We start from the raw sequence: 24,303 nt of genomic DNA, 5'->3' as shown, positions 1-24,303 counted from the left end.
GTGAAACTAAAATGTTGCTGGCTAGCTCAGGGGGCTGTTCAGGATTGCCGCAGCGAAATTGTGGCATCCCGAACAGCTGTGACACAGCAGGAGGGTCTCCTACCTTGCCTCCTGGTATCCGATCGCCGAATGACTTCTCAGTGCCTGAGATCCAGGCATGAGCAGTCAAGCGGCAGAATCATCGATCACTGGTTTCCTATGAGAAACCACTGATCAATGTAAGAGATCAGTGTGTGCAGTGTTATAGCCTCCTATTGGAGCTATAACATTGCAAAAACAAAAGTGGAAAAAAAAGTGAATAAAGATCATTTAATAAAAGTTTGAATCACCCCCCTTTTCCCATTTAAAAAACAAAAAACAGTGTAAATAAAAATAAACATATATGGTATCGCCGTGTGTGGAAATATCCGAATTATAAAAATATATAATTAAATAAACCGCACGGTCAATGGCGTGTGCGCAAAAAATTTCCAAAGTCCAAGATAGCATATTTTTGGTCACTTTTTTATATCATGAAAAAATTAATAAAAAGCGATCAAAAAGTCCAATCAGTACAAAAATGGTACCGTTAAAAACTTCATATCACGGCGCAAAAAATGAGCCCTCATACCAGTCCGTACATGGAAAAATGAAAAGATGACAATTTTAAACGTATACATTTTCCTGCATGTAGTTATGATTTTTTCAGAAGTATGACAATATAAAACCTATAAAAGTAGGGTATCATTTTAATCATATGGACCTACAGAATAATGAGAAGGTGTCATTTTTACCGAAAAATGTATGGTGTAGAAACAGAACCCCCCAAAAGTTACAATATGGCATTTTTTATTCAATTTTGTCTCGCAAAGATTTTTTTTCCATTTCGCCGTAGATTTTTGGGTAAAATGACTGATGTCATTACAAGGTAGAATTGGTGGCGCAAAAAATAAGCCATCATATGGATTTTTAGGTGCAAAATTGAAAGAGTTGTGATTTTTTAAAGTTAAAGGAGGAAAAAACGAAAGTGCAAAAATGGAAAAACCCTGGTCCTTAAGGGGTTAATGTCAAACTGAGAAACTGAGAAAGGGCAATGTAATGCAGAGTAAATGCAAAAAAAAAAAAAAATAATGGTGTATGAAAAATGTTATTTTAAAGGTACTACATAAAAGGTACTAGTTTCAATCTCGGTTAGGACTTTGATCAGCCAATATATAAAAGATTGGGTAGAATCTTGTGTTTCTCAATAGGATTACAAACATGAAGATCAAGTTCTAAGAACCTCCAGAAAATTTTTCATGCATACAAGTGAATTATATTTCCATATTCTTTTATCAGCTATTCTTCTGTAAGCAGCCCTTTATCTATGCCTCTCTGTTGACTGTTATGGCTGCTGTTCATGTAAGTTCATGTAAGTGCCCTCTATGGGGGAGATTTATCAAAACCTGTACAGAGGAAGAGTGGTGCAGTTGCCCATAGCAACCAATCAGATTGCTTCTTTCATTTTCCACAGGCCTCTTTAGAGGCCTGTGGAAAATGAAAGAAGCAATCTGATTGGTTGCTATGGGCAACTGCACCACTCTTCCTCTGCACAGGTTTTGATAAATCTCCCCCTATAAATTTGGCATAATTGCAGTTCATGATGAGGCAGTTCATATACATTGCCTCCACATGCTAGTTAAATGCCATGCAACTAGTTATTCCTGCCAAATAGAATATCTCATTTACTGAACTAAACATTCTAGTCTTTTCTAATAATAAAGCTTTTTAGACAGGTAAGATGCCTTCCGTCAACACAGCAAAGCTACATGTCACGGAGCAGCACAGCTGTTCCATTGATAGTTTCGTTTTTTTTCATTGCTGTCAGTCAGTCGACAAACATGCCATGTAATTTAGACACATTTCTTTTAGGACTATCTCCGGACTTAAATACAATATAACACTATGAAAGTTCAAAGGATACATTCCAATAGTATGAGAACAGAATTCTGGCACCGCTGCCACCCCCTCCCCAAAACCATACAATAAAGGCCATCTCTTTACTGCATGCTTCTAATCAAGACAACACATCTGTTCACTTAAAGGGGTATTCCAGGGAAAAACTTTATTTATTTATTTTTTTAATATCAACTGGTTCCAGAAAGTTAAACAGATTTGTAAATGACTTCTATTAAAAAATCTTAGGCCCACATTTATCATTGCAGTGCAAGTGAAGCATTTTTTTTTACACCTTTTTTTATGTGTGCTGATAATGTGTAGGAGCACCAAATTTATTAAAAGGTAAAAGAGCTTTGATAAATTTTGCGCAGGTTACATTTTCTGAAATTTCTGTCTACACATACACAAAAAAGCTACACCATGTCTGGGCTGGTGTAGTTTTAGAGACTTTTCAGTGGCTTTGCTCCTTTTTTTGCTCCTTTTTACAAAAAGGAGCAATGATAAATCCCTTCCATATCATGTCTATTGCCAAAATCAGTGGATTGCAACTCAAAATCAGTGGATTGCAACTCAAAATCAGCAGAAAGGTGTAAACAAAAAGGCGCAAAAAAAAGGCGCAAAAAACCCTGCTTGCACCTTTTTTGCCCATTTTTTAGACACAAAAAACTGTCTAAAGACAATGATAAATGTGGGCCTTAATCCTTCCAATAACTATCAGTTGCTGAAGTTGAGTTGTTCTTTTCTGTCTGGCAACAGTGCTCTCTGCTGACATCTCTGCTTGTCTCGGGAACTGTACAGAGTAGAAGAGGTTTGCTATGGGGATTTGCTTCTACTCTGGACAGTTCCCGAGACAGGTGTCATTAGAGAGCACTTAGACAGAAAAGGAAAACTCAACTTCAGCAGCTCATAAATACTGAAAGGATTAAGATTTTTTAATAGAAGTTATTTACAAATCTGTTTAACTTTCTGGAGCCAGTTAATATATATATAAAAAAGTTTTTTTCCCTGGATAACCCCTTTAAGATATTATTCCAACCCCAGTGATTGGCATCAGTAATGTAATATGTATTGTTTCTCCTCCTTCAAGGATGGCCCTAAAAATCCTTGAACCACATGTTTTTGCTAGTATCAATTATGTTAGTAAATAGTATTGAACTAAGCCTAGTACATGAACATACGTAGAAGATAAATGACCTCAAAGTAAATTTAGGAATGAAGCCCCCTTTCTGGTACTGTCCCATGAGTGAATGGCTGTATGCCCATGTGATGGCAAACTTTCTGCGCCCTTGGAATCAAGCACAATTAGATCTCACATTATGATGTACTGTGGAGAGCAATAAAAGTGAATCAGCGGTTTATTATTGTAGTTTATAATTCTATCACACATAAGAAAGAAGCAATTGCCATATTATTACACTAGCCCATTATACCTTGTAAATAAGGAATTGCCTCAGCAGATTACATTGACTTGCTGTGTATATTCCTTAACCCCTTAAGGACGCAGCCCTTTTTCACCTTAAGGACTGAGCCCTTTTTCGCAATTCTGACCACCGTCACTTTACAAATTAATAACGCGAAAACGCTTTTACCGAATATTCTGATTCTGAGATTGTTTTTTCGTGACATATTCTACTTTATTTTGGTGGTAAATTTTCGGCGTTACTTGCATCCTTTTTTGGTGAAAAATCCCCAAATTTCATGAAAATTTTGAAAATTTTGCATTTTTCTAACTTTGAAGCTCTCTAATTGTAAGGAAAATGGATATTTCAAATAAATTTTATTTTTCTTCACAAACACAATATGTCCACTTTATGTTGGCATCATAAAATGGACATACTTTTGCTTTTTGAAAAAATTAGAGGGCTTCAAAGTAGAGCAGCAATTTTCAAAAATGTCATGAAAATTGCTAAATCTGGAGGGACAGATGTTACAGAACTACAACTCCCAGCATGCCTGGGCAGTCGAGGCATGCTGAGAGTTGTAGTTTGGCAACATCTGGAGGGCTACTGTTTGGGCACCACTGTAACAGTGGTCTCCAAACTGTGACCCTCCAGATGTTGCAAAACTACAACTCCCAGCATGCACAGACAGCCTTTGGCTCTCTGGGCATGCTGGGAGTTGCAGTTTGGCCCCCCTAATGGTTGCCACAGTAAAGATCGATTTACTTTCACTTTCAATTCCCCCCCCCCCCCCCCCACTGTGGATTCCCTACCGGATCAGGATCCAGCAGGCTCCAGCGAAGATCCCAGGTCCCCAGGCATCTTCTCCTGCAGGTACGGCCTCCATCTTCTTTCCAGAGCCCCTTGACATCCAGGGGCGGGCAGAACGGGGGGTTGCCATGGCAACCCCCTGTCCTGCGCTGCCATTGGTCAGAACTCCGTTCTGAGTAATGGCAAAGGATAGGAGTAGATTGCAGCTTTGCGACCTCACTCCTATCCTTTAGGCTGATCGGGGATGTTGCTGACAACTCCGATCAGCCCTATTTTCTGGGTCTGAATTGACATGCGATTTTCTCCGATCGCCGACATGGGGGGGGTCTCAGGACCCCCCTGGGCGATGTGCCAGGGTGCCTGCTGAATGATTTCAGCAGGCATCCGGCTCCGGTCCCCAACCGGCTAGCGGTGGGGACCGGAATTCCCACGGGCGTATGGATACGCCCTCGGTCCTTAAGGACTCGGAATGCAGGGCATATCCATACGCCCTGCGTCCTTAAGAGGTTAAACTTGCTGCTGGAAACTCACAGTAATCCCCCCATGTGAACATAATATAAGGCTGAAAATCTGCATTTATGCTCAAATTCCATTCTGCAAAGTTTTTGCAGAATTGTGGAATTTGAGCAGTTTTCAGGGGAATATATGCTCAAAACATAGAATTCTGCCGAAATTCAAAGCCCCATTGAGTTCAATGGGATTTTGCCCGCAATTCTGCAAAATCAGTACACATGAGGGTTGTTACTAAAGTGGTGTGTGTTTGTTGAGAATGAGGCTAGACTAGAAAATACTTTGATTAACATTTATGGACTAATATGGACTTATTTATGTATATACTGTACATGTATATGTTGTTTGGATTATTATGTCGTTTATTATTATTGGAATGTTTATATTTTTAAATAAAAGATCTGTAGGATGTAACTCAGGATCAGTGCATGAAAAGTTATGCAATGTATATGTACACAGTGACCTCACCAGCAGAATAGTGAGTACAGCTTTGGAGCATAATACATGATGTAATTCAGGATCAGTTCAGGATAAGTAATGTATGTACAGAGTGACCCCTCCAGCAGAATAGTGAGTACAGCTTTGGAGCATAATACAGGATGTAATTCAGGATCAGTACAGGATAAGTAATATAATGTACGTGCACAGTGACTCTACCAACAGAATAGTTAATGCAGCTTTGAAGTATAAAAACATTTTTTTGTGCCGAATGGGCCCTAAAGGGGTTGGGGCACAAGAGACATCGACGGGTCTCATTGGCTTTGAATGGGGTCCATCAGGTTTCCATCTGGGGTCCTTTGTTTCACAGAAGATGAGCAGAGGAAAAATAAGGACATGCAGGCTTTTTTTCTTCCCTCAACCATAATTTGCATGGACTTGGCTAGCAAATCTCCTCTGATCAGAGCTCAGTGCTGATGTGAACATTCACTATTATCCTATATTTAATATAGGATGTCACTCAGAATCAGGAGTAACATCTGATATACTCCAGAGCTGTACTCGCGATTCTGCTATCGTAGAGTTACTGTGTACATTAACATTACTTATACTGTACAGGGGATTAGTTTGTATTGTATATACACAATGACTCCACACCACCAGAGTAGTGACTGCAGCCCTTGGAATATAATGCAGCACAATCTCTCACTGTGGTTTCTTGACAGCGGTGTTGTGCTGTGGCGCATTCTTCTCTCCCAGTCTCTCTTGCTTCACTCTGGCAGAGACAAAGGGCCGTGTCTACTTAAGTAGACGTGCCTGTGCAACGTTAGAGTGTACTGGGGATTGGGCAGTTCCGTCTTTTACATCATCTGCCCACCCCACAACCTTCCCATATATGCCTCCCGCTGTAAAGCCTATTTATGTGAGGTATGGCAGAATACTGGCTCGGCTAGCGGCATTAACATTGCAGCACTGGTATTTCTCCAGACCGCACATGAACTGCCCATACAACAACTGCCATTACAGATTTTTTTTTACCTGTATCCCCAGGAGAACTGGTGAGTACACCTAAGGTACCCAAACCAATGATTGTGAGCCACTGTTCTAGATAATAGGGCATTCACGGTAAAGGTATTCCAACATATACCACAGTCCAAACCTACTCTAACTGTGACTGGAAAAAATGTTGTCTACCATGTTTTTATGTTCTGCAAAGAAAACAGATACCAAGAGGCCGGACCCCCATGATCTCTGTGCAGCAACCGGTGTTCTGAAAATGATGTTCAGAACATACTTGGTGCGGGGACCTTGGTTGTGATGTCATGCCTTGACTTCCTACATGTTTTTCATATGTATTTTGAAACTCATGCCTGTTACTTTGGATAGTAGATGTCTGTAACATACTTTTTTTCTTTAGGTGTTCACCATGTGAGATAAATAACATGACATATTGATTCAGATTGTTACAAATAAAGTAACATTCATTGGGATTTATTCACTAATGTGATCCCGACTCTTTTTTGTCTAGTTTTGCACCCAAATTGTGTCACACGTCCCTTGCAACACAATTTGCGACCAAAAAAAACAAAAACCCTCCATTTTACAAGAAAAACCCGAAAAGGAGGCGTGGCCACGGGATACAGTGGGCGCAGTCCCGACAAAAGGGGCATGGTCCTGACCGTTTTGAAAAATCCCAACATATTTACTATGGTTTCCACAGAAAATGTGGTGGATTTGAGCTGAGGAAAACCCTACAGATCAGAACAGTTGTAAACAAAGCAAAATGTAGGGAAAGTGCAAGATGTAGGGAAACCTTAGTAAATACCTTGGGAAAATACCTGTTGGAAATCAAAACCCACAAAGAAACCTACACTCCACTCTTAGTAAATAAACCCCATTATGTCTAATTTTTGTAACATATACCGTACTTTGTTTGTTAAACTGAGGAACCATGAGCACCCATTATAGTGTGAAAGCAGCCTTATATTTTTTTTCTGTGTGTGTGTTTGTTTGTTTTTGGGGGGGGGGGGGGGGGGGGGTTGGGGAATTACAAAACATTTTGACTGCTTAAATGCCACAGTAGCAATTGACCAAGGCAGAGTTATCCTTTGATCCCAACCTCCCTACCATTGCAGCAGAGTTGCAGCTATAATATGCAGGTGCATACGGAGCAGGCTTATCTCCTGCGCCTGCTTCATACACTCATTTGTACCTCCAGCTGTAAATCGTTTATTTACATAAAATATGCAGGAGTAAAGATACCAATGCTGGAATGTTAGTGGAGAAGTATTTGTAAACAATGTAAACAATACTAATTTCACTATACATTTCTATTAATCCTCCTATCAGCTTTTTTTTTAAATTAACACAATGAATAAATTTCACTGCGGTAAAAGAAGGAACTATACAAACTTTACCTTCCACTTTTCAGATAAGATAATTGATCTTTCTTTCAGTGTGTTTTCTGTAAGTTCACACTGAAAAGTATTATTATTTAGTTATTTATTTCCTGATTGTGAATTGAACCAACATACTCTACAGTTCTGTAAAGAGTTTTGTCATTACTCATATTTATTACTATTTAAAACGATATACTGCCTATTTTATATATCTCCAACCATACACAGCATGGAGCTATAGTAGATGACAATTTGAATTAGAAAAATGTATCACTGTGGACATTAAACTGTGGGACAAGTTAGCAAAACTTCCTTACATCTTCTATGATCAAAGTTGAAACACTATTAAGAAGGTGGAGGTTAATAGTCAGATAACCTGCCATTATGTAAAGAAGATGGAAAAACCTTGTAAATGAGCACAAATCTATTACTGGTGACAGGATGAAAAAGAGCAGAGATGTCACTTAACATCTCCAAAAGAGTAAGGGAGAGCAAGAGGGCAAATTTCCTAAAGAGGTGATGCCTTAAGCCATGTGTCATTTTCAGCTTTGCTTTGATAGATTGCACAATGTATCTTTATCTACCTTTCGATTTCTTTAAAGACAATAGCTATCATCTTTTCACCTGATGCTGTAATTTATCAAAACAAGAAAAGTCTTTGTTCCCTATTAACGCATTGTTTTCTGCTAATGTCCCATCATTTTAAATGGGATTTTTCTAATGGGAAATTCCTTCATTTGGCCTATGTTCACATTTCTTTTTTCTTTGGAGTTTAGATGTACAAGCCTTTGTACCCTGTTAAGAACAAACAATCTTTACGGCATTAACCCCTTAAGGACCGGGGGGTTTTCCGTTTTTGCATTTTCGTTTTTTGCTCCTTGCCTTTAAAAAATCATAACTCTTTCAATTTTGCACCTAAAAATCCATATGATTGCTTATTTTTTGCGCCACCAATTCTACTTTGTAATGACGTCAGTCATTTTGCCCAAAAATCTATGGTGAAACGGAAAAAAAAATCATTGTGCGACAAAATTGAAAAAAAAACGCAGTTTTGTAAATTTTGGCGGCTTCCGTTTCTACGTAGTACATTTTTCGGTAAAAATGACACCTTATCTTTATTCTGTAGGTCCATACGATTAAAATGATACCCTACTTATATAGGTTTGATTTTGTCATACTTCTGGAAAAAATCATAACTACATGCAAGAAAATTAATATGTTTAAAATTGTCATCTTCTGACCCCTATAACTTTTTTATTTTTCTGTGTATGGGGTGGTATGAGGGCTCATTTTTTGCGCCCTGATCTGAAGTTTTAACGGTACCATTTTTGCATTGATAGGACTTATTGACTTTTTATTCATTTTTAAATGATATAAAAAGTGACCAAAAATGCACTATTTTGAACTTTGGATTTTTTTTGCGCGTACGCCATTGACCGAGCGGTTTAATTAACAATATATTTTTATAATTCGGACATTTCCGCACACGGTGATACCATATTTGTTTATTTTTATTTACACTGTGTTTTTTTTATGGGAAAAGGGGAGTGATTCAAACTTTTAATAGGGGAGGGGTTAATTGATCTTTATTCACTTTTTTTTTCCACTTTTTTTTGCAGTGTTATAGCTCCCATAGGGACCTATAACACTGCACACTTTTTATCATTCATTTATCATTGATCACTGGTTTCTCATAGGAAACCAGTGATCGATGATTCTGCCGCTTGACTGCTCATGCCTGGATCTCAGGCACTGAGCAGTCATTCGGCGATCGGACAGCGAGGAGGCAGGTAGGGACTCTCCTGCTGTCCTGTAAGCTGTTCGGGATGCCGCGATTTCGCCGCGGCTGTCCCGAACAGCCCACTGAGCTAATCGGCAGTTTTTACTTTTACTTTTAGCCGCGTGGCTCAGCTCTGAGCGCGCGGCTAAAGGGTTAATAGCGTGCAGCGCCACGATCGGTGCTGCACGCTATTAGCGGCGGGTCCCGGCTACACTATGATGCCGGCCCCACCGTCATATGATGCGGGGTTACCATGTAACCCCGCGTTATATCATGGGAGCAGGACCAAGGACGTACCGGTACGTCCTTGGTCCTTAAGGGGTTAAAGACGAACAAGCTTTTAAACTTGTTTAAACTGTTGAATTAACTGCCTGCTGTCCTGCTATGTACCTAGGGTTTGCTGTAACTATTTTTTGTAACGGGACACGGCAGGTGGTGGATCCTCTGGGCCTGTGTGGATGATGAAGTGAGCGGTGCCAGGGAGCAGAGTCTAAGGTGTCAGAACCCGCCGCAAAGCGCGATAGTCTTGCTGAGGCAGGCGGCACCCAGGTCGCTACCCCTGGCACGACTCGTCCACACAGGTTGCTGGGATGTGGCGTGGCACAAAAGGAAACTGGCAAGACGTGGTCAAGGTAGCAGTAGGTCAGGGCAGGCGGCACAGGTGCAGAGTCAGGTAACTGAACAAGGAACAGGTACACAGATATCAAGAACACAGAAACACAGTAGCTCTCTCTAGTGGCACAAAGGCAACAAAGATCCGGCAGGGAACAGAGGGAGGAACTGATACTTAAAGACAGGGTGCAGGTGGGAACACATAATTGAATGAGTACTGGCCCTTTAAATGCTCCGGAACACGTGCACCCTAGGAGGAGGGGGCACACACGGCAGGGCTGCAAACACAGGAAGACCAGGGAGGTGAGTGATGGACTGGGATGCGCGATGCGAATCCAGCCCCACCGGCAGTGGGGATGAGACAAGAGAGCGCTCACGGCCAGCGTGTCTGGCTGGAGCGCAGATGTTACATTTTTAATGAGTGACCTATTTTATAGGAATGACCCAGGCACATTTGAATTGTTATCTGCTTTGGAGAAAGGCAGAACTGTTTAGATAACAAATGTAGGAAAGTGATTTAGTCAGCATAAACTTTTAACACTGCCCTAAGGAACTACAGTGGGGCAAAAAAAAAAAACATTTAGTCAGCCACCAATTGTGCAAGTTCTCCCACTTAAAAATATGAGAGAGGCCTGTTATTTTCATCATAGGTATACATCAACTATGAGAGACATAATGAGAAAAAAAAATCCATGAAATCACATCTGATTTTTTATGAATTTATTTGCAAATTATGGAGAAAAATAAGTATTTGGTCAATAACAAAAGTTCATCTCAATACTTATATACCCTTTGTTGGCAATGACAGAGGTCAAATGTTTTCTGTAAGTCTTCACAAGGTTTTCACACACTGTTGCTGGTATTTTGGCCAATTCCTCCATGCAGATCTCCTCCAGAGCAGTGATGTTTTGGTGCTGTCACTGGGTAACACTGATTTTCAACTCCCTTCAAAAGTTTTCTATGGGGTTGAGATCTGCTGGATGCAACTCAGCATTCTTTCTCCTCCAAACACAAAAAGTTGAGTTTTTACCAAAAAGTTCTACTTTGGTTCATCTGACCATATGACTTTCTCCCAATCCTCTTATGGACAATCCAAATGCCCTCTAGCAAACGTCAGATGGGCCCAGACATGTACTGGCTTAAGCAGGGGGACACGTCTGGCACTGCATGATTTGAGTCCCTGGCAGCGTAGTGTGTTACTGATGATAGCCTTTGTTACTTTGGTCCCAGCTCTCTGCAGGTCATTCACTAGGTCCCCCCCATGTGGTTGTGGGATTTTTGCTCACCGTTCTTGTGATCACCATGGGTTGAGATCTTGCGTGGAGCCCCAGATTGAGGGAGATTATCAGTGGTTTTGTATGTCTTCCATTTTCTAATAATTGCTCCCACAGTTGATTTCTTCACACCAAGCTGCTTGCCTATTGCAGATTCAGTCTTCCTAGCCTGGTGCATGTCTGCAGTTTTGTTTCTGGTGTCCTTCGACAGCTCTTGGCCATATGGTCAAACAGGTAACAAGTGGAGGGCAGAGGAGACTCCTAAAGAAGATGTTACAGGTCTGTGAGAGCCAGAAATCTTGCTTCTTTGTAGGTAACCAAATACTTATTTTCCACCATAATTTGCTAATAAATTCTTTAAAAATCAGACAATGTGATTTTATGATTTTTTTTTTATTCTCATTCTGTCTCTCATAGTTGAGGTATACTTATGATGAAAATTACAGGCCTCTCTCATCTTTTTAAGTGGGAGAACTTGCACAATTGGTGGCTGACTAAATACTTTTTTTTCAACACTGTACAGCAGTCTGGCAGTCCTATTCTATTTTGTTGAGTCTCTGAATCATATAGGCCCCTTTATATAGAACATCTTTCCAGCTATAAATTGATGTCCTGTGAAAAGTTAAGGGACGTCACCGGTGCCTAGTGACAGCACTCATGAGAGCCATGTGTTAGGCTGTAATGGCTATTGTAAATGTGATATTACTGAAAGCAATATTTACAGATTGTGTCACCATTAATGCTTAAGGTCAGTATAATTGGCCTTAAGCATTAATATGTAATGAATATAGCATAGATACAGAATGCACATCTGTGCATTATACTACTTAGATACATGAATTAAAACAAGTATTAAGCCTGTAAAGGGCTGTATTTGTATGAGGGGCATGAGTATCCATCACCCCCTCCACCTCTAGGTGGGGTTATAGGAGTTAGGGCGGGGAAGGATGGGTATATAACGCCCCATTTTCCATAGGACAGAGCTCACGTGATTTTTTGGAAACAGGAAGTGGGCATTGGAAGAAGCAGGAAGTAGTGCTACTCCACGTGGGGATGGGGTCATACAGGTGGTAAGAGACGGTCTCCGGCATTTAGGTAGCCGCGGATGGCTCTGTCTGCCATGCACTCTGGGTTTCCTTGGCACAGGTGTTTTGAATTACCCACCAATTTTTCTTCACCACGCCGCCTCCCAGCTGTTGCCATACCTATGCCAAGTAATGCAGTCCCGGCTTCCGGCGCAGCTCCATCAGATGCCTCAGTGCCGTTTGCTGGAATGCGCATTTGTTTACTGTATACAGGGGGAAGCGGAGGTCATAGTTTTGCTAGGATGGTGGGGGCAGGGCTGTAGCGGTGCGTCCGGCTTGGCGGTGGAGCTGCTGGTCTGTCTGTGCACTGCATGCGAGTCCTTTGAACTGCGGCCTGCTTGGCGGCATCTACTGTCTGAGGCCAGTATCGCGCCGCTACAGACACTCTCTCTGAGATCCTATATCTGGCCATGGGTATTAATGTTGGTACCACCTTGTCAGTTACCAAATGTCACTTTTATGCATAGGAGTAATTTATGCATAGGAGTGGAAAAATTTTAAAAAATGTAAAGGGGGAATGGGAGTGCTGGGACTTGTAGTCCCGTACTGTTATAACCACCTTTACTGCATACATTAGGGTATAGCGCTCCAAGGCGCAGCATTAGGCGTTATATATAGTGGTTACGGGCAGCATCATATACTCAGGTTTTCCATGTGGTGTGACATGTGCACCTGTTCCATACAGTATTACGAACTTATGACTAGTGTTGAGCGGCATAGGCCATATTCGAATTCGCGATATTTCGCGAATATATGGACGAAAATTTGCATATTCGTAATATTCGCGTGTTATTTCTGCATATGTGAAAATTAGCATATGCGAAAATTAGCATATGCAAAATTTGCATATGTAGTATTAGAGCCTTCTTTACACCACACAAGCTGGAAGCAGAGAGGGGTGATAACTGTGATGTGTACTGTGAAAAAAAAAACCAAAAAACCCGAATATTCGTAATTACGAATATATAGTGCTATATTCGCGAATATTCACGAATTCGCAAATAAAAATTCGCTTTGGGAATATTCGCGAGCAACACTACTTATGACACACTTGTTTCGATACAGTATGTCACGCTCACGGTTTCTATACAGCATGTCACGCTAATGCCTTCTTTACAGTATGTCACACTCATGCTTCCTTTATAGTATTTCACGCTCATGCTGTAGTACAGTATTCTTTACAGTATGTCACGCTCATGCTTCCTTTACAGTATGTCACGCTCATGCTTCCTTTACAGTATGTCACGCTCATGCTTCCTTTACAGTATGTCACGCTCATGCTTCCTTTATAGTATTTCACGCTCATGCTTTAGTACAGCATATCCCGCTCATGCTTTTGTACAGTATATGTGACGCTCATGCTTCTTTACAGTATGTCACGCTCATGCTTCCTTTACAGTATGTCACGGTCATGCTTCCTTTATAGAATTTCACGCTCATGCTTTAGTACAGCATGTCCCGCTCATGCTTTTGTACAGTATATGTGACGCTCATGCTTCTTTACAGTATGTCACGCTCATGCTTCCTTTATAGTATTTCACGCTCATGCTTTAGTACAGCATGTCCCGCTCATGCTTTTGTACAGTATATGTGATGCTCATGCTTCTTTACAGTATGTCACGCCCATGCTTCCTTTATAGTATTTCACGCTCATGCTTTAGTACAGCATGTCCCGCTCATGCTTTTGTACAGTATATGTGACGCTCATGCTTCTTTACAGTATGTCACGCTCATGCTTCCTTTACAGTATGTCACGGTCATGCATTCTTTATAGAATTTCACGCTCATGCTTTAGTACAGCATGTCCCACTCATGCTTTTGTACAGTATATGTGACGCTCATGCTTCTTTACAGTATGTCACGCTCATGCTTCCTTTATAGTATTTCACGCTCATGCTTTAGTACAGCATGTTCCCCTCATGCTTTTGTACAGTATATGTGATGCTCATGCTTCTTTACAGTATGTCACGCTCATGCTTCCTTTATAGTATTTCACGCTCATGCTTTAGTACAGCATGTCCCGCTCATGCTTTTGTACAGTATATGTGACGCTCATGCTTCTTTACAGTATGTCACGCCCATGCTTTCTTCACGGCATGTCACGCTCATGCTTTGACAGTAGGTCACGCTCATGCTTTATTACAGTTTGTCACGCTTATGCTTTATAACAGTATGTCACGCTCATGCTTCCTCACAGTATTTCATGCTCCTGCTTTAGTACAATATGGCACGCTAATGCATTCTTTACGGCATGTCACGCTCATGCTTCCTTACAGTATATTAGGCTCATGTTTTCTTTACAGTATGGCACGCTCATGTTTCGATATGGTATGTCACACTCTTGTAGCTGTGCGGAATGATACGCTCATATTTCAGTACAATATGACACGCTTAGGTTTCATTACAGTTTGACATGCTCATGTTTTCTGTATATGGGATAACATACAGGTACGGTAATACGGGTTAGCATGCTCTTGTTTCTACACATATAACATGCACATAACAATCATTTCTTGTATTCGCTCTCTTAGTAATTATAGCAATCATTTTAGGCATACGCTCTCATAGTAGTCATTCGAGCTCATGACAGTCATGGCATATATATGCTCTCAGAGTAGTCATTCCATGCAAACGCTCTCTTAGTAGTCATCCTCACGTTCTCATAACAATCTTGTCATTCACTCTCGTAGTTGTCACTTGGGTATTTGCGCGCCTAGCAGTCCTTTCAGGTTTACACTCTCATAGTAGCCATTCTTACACTTTCATAATTGACACTTTATGTACATGCTCTCATAACATGCATTCATGTATACTCTCTCATAGTCATTCTTACGCTCTCATAATAGTCATTTGATGTATACGCTCTCAAAGTAGACATTATTAAGCTCTCATAGGTGCCACTTCATGTAATCGCTCTCATAGCAGTCAGTTCATGCATACGCTCTCACAATAGTCACTTTTAACCTCATAAAAGGCATTTCATGCATACGCTCTCATAAGAGTCATGACTTATAAACACTCTCATAGCAGTCATTTTACACTCTCATAATAGTCACATCGTGTATATGCTCTCAAAGTAGTAATTCTTACGCCCTCACAAGTTGTAACTTCATGCATACACTCGCATAGCAGTCATTTGAGATATACGCTCGCTTAGTAGTCATTCTTACACTCTCATAAGTAATTTCATGCAGACGCTCTCTTATTAGTAATCATCACGCCAGCATAGTTGTCACTTACTACGCCTTCATAGCAGTCATTTCATGAATACGCTTGCATAGTAGTCATGCTTATGCCTTCATGAGAGTCATTAAAAAAAAAAAGGAAATAAAATATATGCTCTCATGATAGCTATTTATGTACGCGCTCTGTTAGTAGGCACACAATGTATACACACACGTAGTAGTATATTTCATGTCTATTCTCTCACAGTAGTCTCATAGCAGTCACTTCAGGTATACGCTTTCATAGTAGTCTTTCTTCGCTCTCACAGTTGTCACTCCAGGTATATGACTTAATTGTAGGTATTCCTACATTCTCAAAATAGTCATTTCACATATATGCTCTCATAGTAGTCACGTCAGGCATATGCTCTCATAACAGTCATTTCATGTTGACGCATGCATAGTAGTCATTTCAGGTATACTCTCCCATAACAGTCACTGCATGTATACGCTCACATAAGTAGTCATTTCATGCATATGCTTTCATAGTGGTCACAACATCAATATGCTATTATAGTAGTCATTCCATGTATACGTGCTCATAGAAGTCATTCTTACGCTCTCATAGTCGTCACTTCATGCATATGCTCTCATAATAGTTACTTCATGTATACGCTCTCATAGTAGTCAATTCATGCATATGCTCTCATGGTAGTCATTCGTACGCTATCACAGTTGTCACATTAGGTATACGCTCTCATAGTAGTTATTTTTCATGCATACGCTCTCTTAACCCCTTAAGGACGCAGGACGTAAATGTAAGTCCTGGTGAGGTGGTACTTAACGCACCAGGACGTACATTTACGTCCTGTGCATAACCGCGGGCATCGGAGCGATGCCCGTGTCATGCGCGGCTGATCCCGGCTGCTGATCGCAGCCAGGAACCCGCCGGCAATGGCCGACGCCCGCGATCTCGCGGGCGTCCGCCATTAACCCCTCAGGTGCCGGGATCAATACAGATCCCGGCATCTGCGGCAGTTCGCGATTTAAATGAACGATCGGATCGCCCGCAGCGCTGCTGCGGGGATCCGATCATTCAGAACGCCGGACGGAGGTCCCCTCTCCTTCCTCCGTCCGGCTCCCGGCGTCTCCTGCTCTGGTCTGTGAACGAGCAGACCAGAGCAGGAGATGACCGATAATACTGATCTGTTCTATGTCCTATACATAGAACAGATCAGTATTAGCAATCATGGTATTGCTATGAATAGTCCCCTATGGGGACTATTCAAGTGTAAAAAAAATGTAAAAAAATGTAAAAGTAAAAGTAAAAAAAAAGTGAAAAATCCCCTCCCCAATAAAAAAGTGAAACGTCCGTTTTTCCTATTTTACCCCCAAAAAGCGTAAAAAACATTTTTTATAGACATATTTGGTATCGCCGCGTGCATAAATGTCCGAACTATTAAAATAAAATGTTAATGATCCTGTACGGTGAACGGCGTGAACGAAAAAAAAAAAAGTCCAAAATTCCTACTTTTTTAATACATTTTATTAAAAAAAATTATAAAAAATTTATTAAAAGTTTTTTATATGCAAATGTGGTATCAAAAAAAAGTACAGATCATGGCGCAAAAAATGAGCCCCCATACTGCCACTTATACGGAAAAATAAAAAAGTTAGAGGTCATCAAAATAAAGGGATTATAAACGTACTAATTTGGTTAAAAAGTTTGTGATTTTTTTTAAGCGCAACAATAATATAAAAGTATATAATAATGGGTATCATTTTAATCGTATTGACCCTCAGAATAAAGAACACATGTCATTTTTACCATAAATTGTACGGTGTGAAAACAAAACCTTCCAAATTAGCAAAATTGCGTTTTTCGTTTTAATTTCCCCACAAAAATAGTGTTTTTTGGTTGCGACATACATTTTCTGATATAATGAGTGATGTCATTACAAAGGACAATTGGTCGCGCAAAAAACAAGCCCTCATACTAATCTGTGGATGAAAATATAAAAGAGTTATGATTTTTAGAAGGCGAGGAGGAAAAAATGAAAACGTAAAAATTAAATTGTCTGAATTGTCTTAAGGCCAAAATGGGCTGAGTCCTTAAGGGGTTAATAAGTCATGTCATGTGTATGCTGTCATATTAAGAAATTCATGTACAGGCTCTCAGATTAATCAACTAAGGCATACGCGTGCATAATAGTCAGTCACACACTCTTATAATAGTCGTTCATACACTCTCGTAGTTGTCTTTTCATTAAGTCGACACAAGTGGCATTTCTAACAGTACCTGACACGTTTTCAGGTGAGAGTGGTGAATTTTCATAATTATCATTACTGACACGTTTTCTGAACAATAATACCTCAACATTTAGGTGGTTATATCTCCACAGTACCTGACACGTTTTCAGGTGGGATACGTTTTGCTCAGTTATTGTTATTGACACATCTTCAGAGCAATAATACCTTATCATATAGGGCTTGTATCCCCGCAGTACCTGTTTACTTTCAGGTGGGAGTTTAATAGTTATTGTTACTGGCATGTTTTCCGAACAATAATACCTCAACATATAGGTGTTGCTATCCCCACAGTACCTGACACGTTTTCAGGTTGGGACGCGAGTGGCTCAATTGATACTACTGACACGTCTTCAGAGTAATAATATCTTGACGTATTGGTGCTTGTATCCCCACGGTACCTGATTCGCAGTCAGGTGGGAGTTTAACAGATATTCGTTCGCAATAAAGTCTGGACACTTAGGTGGTTGGAGTCTAATGGTATTTGATGTTTTTAGGTTGGATGAATGCGGGTCGTGTTAGCTTTGGAGGTAAGACGCAGATTGTTACTGCTGTGTATATACTATGGATGCTGTTACCACAGCATAGTTCATGCTTTGGTTCTAGCATGCGTTCTTTGTATACAGCAGCAATGCAGGTTTGCCGAGCATGCCTGTGCTGTGTATCTTATCTACATGTATGGCTTACGATGACACTGTCACTATACAGTCGATACTACAGGGAGTCAACGATGCATTCAGTCATCTTATTAGCCTGATATAGCATTAGTCAGGCTTCTCATACGTCTGGTCTATGACTTGCAGTAGGCTGCCACATTGGCATCATGTTGGTTTCTCAGGTGTTGCAGTGTCCTAATAGTCTCAAGTTCTCGGTCGCAGTTAGGCTTCATATGAGCAGCATTTGTTTCACATGTTAACAAATTGTTGGTTCAGGCTTTGGTGGCACTGAGTGGTTATTATGTCTATTATGAGTGTTCAGTACATCACTTAATTTGCTTAATTGTTGTCATAGTGTTCAATGCTATACTCTTCTTCTCTCTCAGGCCTGCTTTTTTAGGCAGTCTTAGGTAGGTTCCTCACAGTTCTGCTCACGTCAGTCAGGTTAGGAGGTAAGGTTTAAGCATGGGTTTGGTGCATCTGGTCTAGCTTTGGTCAGGTATAAGGTTTGTGGTTTGTTCAGTGCATATTGGTTAACTTCTATTCAGTGCATGTGGTTTAGTGTTTGTACACTACTTACGGTCTATTGTTGTTTGCAGTATATGGTTTAGCATGGTACTAGGAATTCAGTGGTTTACAGTTATTGTCTGGGTAGGCTGTAGCAGTGGGTAGGCGGTAGCAGAGTCCTGTGAGTGGCAGTGGGCTCAATGGTGTTAGGTTGTGCATGGTACATACGGTGTCAGAGTTCGTTTGGGGTAGGCAAATTCAGCATGTTGCGCATGGGCACAGTGGTATCTTCTGGCTATGCGGTAATATAGGCTTGTGAATGTTAATGTTCTTGCAATCTTGCATTCAGGCGATGCAGGTAATTGCTACGGTCATGTCTTCTCAGAACAATATCACCAAGACACATAGGTGATCGTTTAACCGTTACAACTGCCACGTCTGCAGGAAGGCATCACTCAGGTTCTTGTTTACTGATACTTTCAGAGCAAGAACATTTCGAGACATAGGTGGTTGTTTACCTTTTGCCTGCCACGTCCACAGGGGATGCTCAGTGCAGGTTATTGTTACTGACACGCCTTCAGAACAATAACTTTGCCACATGGGGTCGTTTTCCAGATTATGACGGCTATATTTGCACACATCACAAAGGTTTTCTGTTACTGACACATTTAGGTAAGAGTGGGTAGGTACATCTGGCGACCGAGGGCATGTCTATATGTATATAGATTATGTTTTCATGTAAGATATCTACACGAGTATAGTCTACAGGTGAACGTGCGTCACAACGTCACCAGCTGCAACAATCGGCCTGGTTGTCAGACTAGCATTTATTTTGCCTCTTAATAGCAGGGACCTGGGATAGCATTATGTTTAGGTCTGGCAGGCATAGAACAGTTCTTCCTTGCCTTATTTGACAAAGGTAAGTTGGTACATAGTTACAGTAGCAATGAGGATGGCTGGGGGAAGGATCGGTATATCACGCCCCGTTTTCCTTAGGGCAGAGCACACGTGATTTTTTGGAAAACCGCCCATCTCTCCTTTATTTATTCACTTATTTATCCACAGGGTTTACCCTCTATAGGCGTGCCCTTGAGCGCAGTTAATGGCACACCTCTGACCGCTTTACTAAAGTTATGTTATTCATTACAGGTAGGTATGCAACGATGCAACCTCGAGTACGAGTCTTGAAGCCCCAAGTACAAGTAATGCAAATTAGTCATTAATAAGAAAAATTAAATATGTCACAGCCAAATCAGTTAGGAAATCAGAAAAATGTCTCGAACATATGTCAGGCTCCATAATACATGAAATATAAGAAAATTTATTTTACTTTACTTACATTAAATGTTTTAGTAAAGCCACTGCAGTATGCTGTGGTACAATTTGCACATTGCATTTAAAGTAGTTCTGTAGTGCAATATAACTTATCCCCTATACGAAGGATAGGGGAAAAGTTATAGATCGCGGGGGTCCGAGTGCTGGGGTCCCCCCGGGATCTCCTGGACGGGGCCACAGCAGTATGCTGGAAAGGGGGCGTTCCGTCCCCGCATGACGCGGCGGCCGAAAAGCCCCGTCCATGTACCCCATAGAGATACATGGAGGGGGCGTGTATGCCTCGGCTTTCTGCTGGTGGACGAAACTGCACTTCCTGCAGACTGCCACGGCCCTATGCAGGAGATCCCGGAGGACTCCAGGGCTCGGACCCCCCCCCCCCGCGATCTATAACTTATCCCCTATCCTTTGAATAGGGGATAAATGATGTTGTGCTGAATAGGGAATGTATATTTTCTTACAAAATAGGTTATTTGTTTTCCTATTAGTAATTCTGGATTTACAAACCTTTTTGCTAACAATAGTGACTTTAAGTATTTACTATATGTAAGTGGACATGATTAGGTTTATGTTTAAAGAGCTAAGAAGGTTAAGAGCTACAGACACTGTTAGCATTATTTATGTATTATACATAGCTATTTATGTATTAACTCAAACTGTACCTTTCTTGGAGCTAGTAGTGGTTCTCAGCCAAATGTCAAGAAGGTGGAGCCTAGCTGCTTAACTGCCACAGCCAGGTATGCCTCCTCACTTGCCCTCACCTCCCAGCCCCCTCTAGACTGATATAAAGAGCTGTGCATGAATCAAGGAGGGGCTAGGAGTTAAGGACAAGCAATGCGTTGTGGCACTTGAGCAGCTGGGCCCCACCTCCTTGACACATGCTGGGAAATAAAAAGGTGATTTTATAAGTTTGACAACCACTATCAGCTCCAGGAATGGTACAGTTTGATTATATACCCTAACAGTTGACAGATTCCTTTTAACTTCTGGGCAGCCTAATCAACCTGACCCTCTCAACATATACATATTTAAGTTTATTGTGAATATAAATCAATCAAGATTAAAATATTGATTTAATAGAGTGGATCATTTAAACTCTAATTTATTGTATGCTAGAATGTTTAACCCCCTTAAGGACAGTGGATGTAAATATATGTCCTGATGAATACATAGCGCACCAGGACGTATATTTACATCCTGTACATGACACAAGCACTGCGCAGGTCCCGACTGCTATCAGCCAGGGACCCCCTGGTAATACAGATCACGACATCTGCGGCAGTGCTGCACTTTTTATGGCTGAACTGAATGCCCTTGGCACGGTCACGGGGATCAAATCAGCCAAGATGGCGGACGGGGTCCCCTCACCTGCCTTTGCTGCTCTCCTGGCGTCTTCTTCTCTGGTCTGCATTCCAGCAGACCAGAGGAGATGATCGCCTATAATACTGATTAGTGATATGTCATGCATTGCATTGAACAGTATTAACAATCGAATTGCTTTAAATAGTCGCCTATGGGAACATAAAAAGTGTAAAATAAATGTGAATTTTTTTTTTATGTGAAAAGGCCCCTCTACCAATAAGAATTTATATAGCCCCTTTCTCCCATTTTACTTAAAAAAAAGGTAAAAAAAAATTAATCTATTTTGCATCCGTGCGTGTGTAAATGTCCCATATGGTGAACAGCGTAAACGTAAAAAAAAATCAGAAATTGCTGCTTTGTGGCCACATCAAATCCCAGAAAAACTAAATAAAAAGTGAATAAGAAGTCATATACACACAGATAGGTAGCAATTAAAGCTACAAATCACGGCACAAAAAATTAGCCCTCATACTGCCCCGTATTTAAAAACAATTAGAGAGTTAAAGGGGTCAGAATAGGGCAATTTAAAACATTTTAATCGTATTGACCCACAGAATAAATAGAACATATCTTCATTTTTAACCTAAAGTGCACTGTGTACACCCACGAAACCCTCCAAAAGTTGCAAAATTGTGTTTTTCTTTTCAATTTCCCCACAAAACAATATTTTGGTTGTACCATACATTTCATAGTAAAATAAAAGGTGTCACTACAAAGTACAATTAGTACCGCAAAAAAGAAGCTTTCATATGGGTCTGTGAATGGAAAAATAAAAAAGTTATGGCTTTTAGAAGGCGAGGAGGAAAAAACTAAAATGCATCTGGTTTTGTCCTTAAATGGGTACTCCACTGGCCAGCAATTTAGTTCCGAATGCTGTGCGCGCGCTGCAGGGGTTGGCCATGCCCCCTCATGATGTCACTCCCCACCCCCTCAATGCAAACCTATGGGAGGGGGCATGATGAACATCACGCCCCCTCCCATAGACTTGCATTGAGGGGGCGGAACATGATGTCACAAGTGGCGTGGTCGACCTCTGCACAGCATTTGGAACTAAATGTTCCGAACTCTGGCCAGTGGAGTACCCCTTTTAAGGCCAAAATGGGCTGTGTCCTTAACGGGTTAAAGATTAAAACAATATTGAAGTGTTTAGGTTTAGGCAGTGTGGAGAACACTTTCCCCTCTGTGTTATTTAAGGGCACCATGCCTCATATATCATTACTAGATGTCCCTGGGACAGACTACTATTTATCTATAATATACTATAGTAATTAGTAACCTATCATAGTAGAATGTGAATGTCTGAGCAACTGCATGCCATTATGTAATTATGACTCAGTGCTCATATTTTATGTTTTTCTGTTATGGGGCACTGTGACTAACACCACTGTTAATGTTATGGTAGCACTTCGACTAGTATGGTCATGAGAGGACACTGTGGCTGTTAGAGAATTGCATTATCTTCTGTCCTGTTTTTTTCAGGTAGAATCATATGTTATTAACAACTGACTGTGTACATGAAATACTATACAGTACATCATGATTGAGCTAAAAGACAAAATATAGTTCAATGTAAATGTCTTCCAGACTAGTCTTTCATCTATTTTGCATAAAGGGGTACTCCTTTTTTTTTTATTTTTTTATTAAATCAAATGGTGCCAGAAAGTTAAACAGATTTGTAAATGACTTGTATTAAAAAAAATCTCTACCGTTCCAGCACTTTTTAGCGGCTGTATGCTACAGAGGAAATTATTTTCTTTTTTAATTTCTTTTTTGTCTTGTCCACAGTGCTCTCTACTGACACCTCTGTCCGTGTCAGGGGATTTTCTCCTGCTCCGGACAGTTTCTGATATGGGCATCAGGTGTCAGCAGAGAGCACTGTGGACAAGACAAAAAATAAATTCAAATAGAAAATAATTTCCTCTGTAGCATACAGCTGCTATAAAGTACTGGAAGGGTAAAGATTTTTTTTAATAGAAGTAATTTACAAATCTGTTTAAATTTCTGGCACCAGTTGATTTAAAAAAACATTTTTTTTCCACCGGAGTACCCCTTTAAGGGGGTGATTCTGTGAAGGTGACATTCTGATATCAGAGGAAAATATACTGTATATAAATATAAATCCTCCAGAAGCACATAGTATTGATTTCTTGCACCAGTTCCTAAACCATCAAAAATTCATTTGTTTTGTGGGTCTATGCCTCCTTTTAACTGATATATAACATAAATATGACACTTTCTACAATGGTGCTCCAAATCCTATATATATATATATATATATATATATATATATATATATATATATTTATATATATATTTATATATATACATACATATAAAATCAACAATGAAAACCTTGTCACTCTAGTATTGTAGAACTCGTAAGAAGTGCTTATTAAGGAACAAGTCATGGTACATGTAGAAATAAAAACCATATTGTAGTAAAATTATATTATACACAATGAAATCATAAGGAACACTATGTAAGCAGAATGCAATGAGATACGCTATTGCATAGATTGCTTAAAGGGGTACTCCTGCGCTTAGACATCTTATCCCCTATCCAAAGGATAGGGGATAAGATGCCTTATCGTGGGGGTCCCGCCGCTGTCACACCCCCTTCCATAGGCTTGCATTGAGGGGGCGGAGCGTGACGTCACATGGGGCGGGGCCATGATGTCACAATGCTCCGGCCCCCGTGATCGCCAGTAATCAGATCTGGAGTGAACGTGCTCCGGGGACTGATTTTAGCG

At 40.6% G+C, this 24,303-nt stretch overlaps 1 protein-coding gene across 1 annotated transcript in view; it reads left to right on the top strand.

Moving 5' to 3' along the window:
- Positions 1-4,134: 4,134 nt before the first annotated feature.
- Positions 4,135-24,303, top strand: part of LOC130367428 (collagen alpha-1(VII) chain-like) — a 522,098-nt gene continuing 501,929 nt past the window's right edge. The window contains exon 1 of the mRNA XM_056569846.1: positions 4,135-4,190. The gene's annotated coding sequence lies outside the window, so the exon portion shown is untranslated. The remainder of the gene's footprint in view (positions 4,191-24,303) is intronic.

Source organism: Hyla sarda, chromosome 4, assembly GCF_029499605.1.
Source record: "Hyla sarda isolate aHylSar1 chromosome 4, aHylSar1.hap1, whole genome shotgun sequence".
Classification (NCBI taxonomy): Eukaryota; Metazoa; Chordata; class Amphibia; order Anura; family Hylidae; genus Hyla; species Hyla sarda.
This window is presented reverse-complemented; position numbering and strand designations above follow the sequence as displayed.